Genomic DNA, 6,000 nt, shown 5'->3' with positions numbered 1-6,000 from the left:
TAGCTTTCAGGTAAAATCTATAAATTGTTTGAAGTATCGAGGATCTCTCGATGATATCGATATTCAAAGATCGATCATATCGAGAATAGGTCGATGTCATCGAAATGGGACACAAACTGTCCAGTGAGTTTATAGAAAAATTCCTTGAAAATATCGATGAATCAAAACTGGTATCGATATCATCGATATTCAAAATCAGATGATATCGAGGGATGCTTAATCATATCAAAACCTGTTAAAATTTTTAGGGCAAGTTTTCTCTCATGTTTTTAAATGTCGAGGAATCAAACCATGGGTCGATGAAATCGGAGTTCAAAATCTGATGACATCGAAGCAGCTTTGATATCCTTCATCAGTTGGTAAAAAGGTTCAAAAGCGTTTGACAGATGGAGTTTTTGTCATCGAGTGGCCATTCGACGTTAATGAGAGTATACGCTCAATGATATCGAAGCATGCTCGATGATACCGAACTCTGTAAAAAATATGACTGTTTTATTTCCGTTGGATCTTTTTGCCTATTTAATGGGAGCTTGCCTTAGGTTGTGTAGAGAGAAGATAGATAGGGCTTTTGAGTGTTTAATTCAGATCACCTACCCTAAGCCCTTTTCTCTCATGAGAGTTCATCCTCCAATCCACCCTCATCATCGATATTCAATAGAGTGGATTGGGGAATGCACTTCCGCATTCAAGGATCATCCAGCTAACACCTTAATGGCAAATCATTGAGTTGGGATACCTTGAATGCTTAGATGTTTGGAATCACTCTTGCTCTGAAATAGGCAAACATTTAATAGAGTAGGATTTCAATATAACCTTGACCCAACCTGTCGCCTATATTGGTACATCATCAAGTGTTGTGGATTAAGTGAGTTGAAGAATCTTCGTCACTAAGGAAGAGATCTTCATCGACATGCATAATAGGGCTCATCTGCTTATCTGTAAGTCATTAGAGTCCATAGAAGCTTTTGATCATTCCTTTTGTAGGATTGGGTCAAAGGTGCTTCTCACCCCTTTTATGTCCTCATAGGAGTCCTCCGACAGGAGAATACGTGTGGGTGCTTTGTGTTGACCCTTATTCCTGGGGAGCATAATCTCGAGGTTCCTTGTGTGGATCCTTGGCCTATGTGGCCTAAAACCTAGGTGTTGTGTGTTGACCTTTGCTCTTGTGTAGGGCATAAACTCTAGGTTCCATGTGTGGATCCTTGGCCTGTGTGGCCTAAAATGTGGGTGCTGTGTGTTGACCCTTGCTCCTGTGTGGGGCATAAACTTGTGTCTTGTGGTGACATGTTAGGTACCTTGTGTAGGTCCTAGAGTGAGCCTTGTGTAGGTTGTACTGGTTTGAGGTAAACCTGATTTGATACCACTATTAGTGAGATCCGGTACACTCAAGTGTTGAGTGTGTCCGCCGGATGTGAAGTAGACACATAGTCGAACCACTATAAAAATGACTGTGTTTGAGATTACTATCTACTTTTAATACTTGTGTGATTTCTTTGAATGTTCTCATAGTGCTTACTTACATGATTACCTAGAACCGATTAGAATCACATCTCACAAATAGTCACATTCATCATGAACTATGTTCCTCATCTTGTTTATGTTTTGAATGGTCTCATGATTGAATCCTCTATTTGGCTTAGAAGCCATTAGAGATACATTGAAGAAATCCTGTTACTTACATATTATTTCAGGATAGGGTTGATAGGTTTTAAATCATCATAAAATTTTGAAAAGTCCTATTCACTCCCCTTTAAGACACCTTAGTATATTCCCACTTCATTAAAGCGGTCATTACCATAATTTCAGGATGTGGCCAATTGTAATGTATATGAGGCCCTTATGTTGAGGCCGAATATGATGTATATATAGCCCATACAATGAGGCCCATTATGATGTATGAGAGGCCCTTGCATGAGGCCCATTATGTTGTAAGTGAGGCCTTGTGTGAGGCCATGAGCCCACTATACGTTTTGGCTCTATGTGGCCACTCCTTGGGAGCAATGTTGGTTAAATGTCCACATTGATGGGCGACGATAGTTAAATGCCTATATTGTGACCTTCCCTTAGGCTCTTTGTTAGGCCAATTGTCAATGCCGATTATTGGTACCAATTATTGATGTTGATTATCGGTGCCAATTATTGAGGCCGATGCTAATCGTCGATGCCGATTATCGAGGCCGATTATCGATGTTGATTATCGGTGCCGGTTTTCGATACCGATTATGAGTATGTGATAGCATAGCATCATGATACATGCCCATACGCATCATCTGCATGTTTGTTATGAGATGTGGATGACTATTGTATATGCCACAATGCAGGTTGTTTATGGGACTCCCTGATAGGCGGAGTTGTCCTACATGAGCGCACGATATGCGCAGGATTGATGCATGATTGGACTGTGTGAGTCATACATCTCACGTTTTAGGATATGACTACCGTACGCCCTAGTGACATCCGGGCCGTGGCCACCACAGGCATATCGTAGATGACCAGATGGGACACCAAAAATCTTTTCTACATGGGATGTCATAGATGTCCCTGGGTGAAAGTCCCTAAACCTCCGTGGCCAGGAGATGCTCTAACGTCTAGACCAAGTGGATACATGAGCGTTTGAGTGCCGAATACCAGTATGCCGTGTCTTTCACTATGTCGTGGTCGGTTAGAAGGGAGTATGGCCTTACTCGCCCAAGGGTAGGGGCATAGCTAGGCTAAGTTTAACCAGCTCGTAAATGGGTCCGCTATGACATATCGGGTAGATATTGGCTGATTAATGGCTAGGCGGATAGTGAAGTCTCTTCTACTTGCATGGTTACGTGTCTAGTGGGCATCAATCGTGTGTAGAGTGTACTAGACCTCAGTGATGATCCTAGAGATGTACAGTACTGATATGTGAATTTATTGAGTAGGAGTTGCATACTCAGCATTTTACTCATTCATTCATTCGCTATCCACTCAGGCTGGTGGTTTGCAACTAATTGATATATGTACCTTTGCAATGGATAGGATTTCAGTTGGGGTGCACGACCAACCTGAGGTCAGGAGTTTACCACATTGAGTCTATCTATCCAAATTTAGGTATGGGGCTGGTTTAGATAGAAGTCCCTTATGGTGGACCTCGTAGCCTACGATACTATGTACTATCATCCCGACTTCACACTCTAGGTTAGTCATTTCATTCACACCGCATATTGCATTACATCCATAGCATATGGTATTCTGAGTTGCTACATTTCTACATTTATATGGCCTAGATGAGGTTGACGACATTCGTGGACTCGTCAGGATTTGTATATTACATTGTATCCTCAGTATATGATATTGAATTATTATCTTTTTGCATCACATATCCTGGATAAGGCTAGTGGTATTTATAAACTTACCAGCATATTCCGCATTGTACTGATATTATATACTTGGCACTTACCTTGTATACACACTTACACCACCCTTTAAGCTTTCTATAAACTTATGCACTACAGATGTGTGCAGGTGGTGTTAGGTTGTAGCAGCGTTGAGCTTAAAGCATGCAGTGGTCTTCTAGAGCTTTGATTTTTTAAATATGTATATTTCCCCTTTAGCACTGTAATCAACTGTTTATATTAGTGGATATGTGATGATGTTGATGCCTTTGTGATTTGGGTAAACTTGTGGTTATGCTTCTTATAAGATAAATGTACGTACTGAAAATCTTCCTTGTATGGTCCCAGGATCGGAACATGGCATATGGGTGCCGGGAGCCGAGAATGGGGCACTACGAAGGCTGTCAGCGCCAGATTCGATGATTGGGAATTTTATGAGCCCAGTTTTCGAGTTTGGGGCATTACAAAAGTTGGTATTAGAGTATAACTTGGGAATACCTAAGGAGAACATTACATATCTACTGATAGCCACCCTACACTCTATGATTGTTGAGAACTTAGAATGATTAGATCCCTGAGTTCGAATAACTTAGAGACTTTCTGACATAGCTCCCTACTGTTAAGATTGTGAGGCTGCATAGTATTCCAGTTTCGATCATTTCTGACCGGGATCCGAAGATCAGTGGGGTCATCATAGTACTGATCAGGCGTCTTGGGAGCAAGAAGCTAAGATTCATGGGCGTTATCCCCATCTTTTTGGGGTTTGATTATGTTGGTATGTTGTGATTATATCTATAGTGATGAGATTTTTCTCCCTTGGTGAGCTCTGTAATTGGTTGTATTGTGGTTTAAATTTTGAGGATGAAATTTTTATTAGAAGGGAAGAGTTGTAAGACCCATATCCTAGACCATATTGTTCCGTAGACCTCCGTGATCCTCCCTATCGAATTCCAGTGAATCGCGACCTGTAACCAATATTTGTACGCTACCTTGAGTCACGTCCTGTCGATCTGAGTCAGCTCGGCTCGAGACTTGTACGTCGCGACCGCACCGTCGTTGCGGTTTCAATACCATGTCTTGCGCACCGATGCGATACCTAGACCAGGAGATGTGGAACCGCGTTTATCTTGAAGAAACGCCCCACATTTGCAATCCTAAGAAAAGAATCTCTACCATCCATCACATTAATTAATCACATGTTAAGTACACATCTCATCTCAACCCATCACTCTATCCCATCCCCAAGTACACAAACCATCCCCAAAGTCAACTCTCTCTCTCTCCACCCATCCTTTCCTTACAACCATCACCCATCATCCATCACTCTTACGTCATCTCTCTCTCTCTCTCTCTCTCTCTCTCTCTCTCTCTCTTTCACAAGTCCATCTCCCTAGTAACTCCCAAGGAGAGGATGTCCAAGCTTCCCATGAAGGAGCTATGGTGTGGCCCATTTCCTACCCCCCCCCCCCCCTCCCCCCCCCCCCCCAATCTCCCATCTCCACCCTTCAATCTCCATCATCCTCCATCAAAATTGAAGCCTAAGAGCTAAGGATTCCATGGAGCCTAGAAGAAGCAAAATCGGTGGGAGTTCATAGTGCTAGATTTGATTTTTATTAGGGTCCACACGATTTTGGGGCCCATCTTGATGTATGCATGTATATGGAGGAGCTCATAGTGGCGGGGCTTCTCCTATCTCCATCGTTTCTTTCTCTCTCTTTCTCTCTTTCATTTTTTTAATGGTGATGATGAGGCCGTGTGGCCCACCTGCATGATCCCCACCTTGATGTATGTATAGTGTTCACACCGTCCAGTAAGCTGGGCCCACCGGATTGACTATTTTAAATAGACCTGGACGAAGGTAAAACACATATATCAGGTCTGTGGCTGGTGGGCCCACACATGTGGACCCCACGTGACGTATAGGTCTCATACACACCATCCAGACCTTGGACAATGGGAACCCACCTCTATGCATGTGGCCTACTGCCACACCGTCCATCTATTGTGAGTACCCACGCAATAGCTACTGCTACCCTCTGACGTCTACCAGTCCCGCGGGTCCCACCATCAGGTATATGCTATATTCAAATTGTTCGCCACCTGGAAGTAAGTGGGAATCACCATGATGTAATGTTGTATCCAAACCGTTAAAGGGACGGTTGATCCCAGCAGTTAAGCCGCTGTTGTTGTCAATTCTGTGGTCCCAATCATGATGTATGTATTTCATCCATACCAGGCATCCATATGGCAGCTCGTGGGGCCCACCCACACATGTTGCGCATGTGGGATGGGACCCACCTTGACGTATATATTCTATATCCAACCATCCGTCTGTTAGAGGATGTGGGCCACACCAAATTGTATGTGCATCGAATCCTCAACATCCATCTATTTTTCCAGATTATTTTATGTCCAGGATTAAAAATATTAAGAAGATCTAGATCTCGGGTGGACCACACAGCAGGAAGTAGTGGAGACAATGACATCCACAGATTAATCCTTTTGTAGGCCCCACCTTGATGCTTGTGATATCCCCACCGTCCATTATTTGGACGGTAGGAAGCTACCTTGATGTATATGTTTCATCCCTACCATCCATTGCTTGGACGTGGGGCCACCTTAATGTGTGTATGGGATC

This window comes from Magnolia sinica, chromosome 19, assembly GCF_029962835.1.
Source record: "Magnolia sinica isolate HGM2019 chromosome 19, MsV1, whole genome shotgun sequence".
Taxonomy (NCBI): Eukaryota; Viridiplantae; Streptophyta; class Magnoliopsida; order Magnoliales; family Magnoliaceae; genus Magnolia; species Magnolia sinica.
This window is presented reverse-complemented; position numbering follows the sequence as displayed.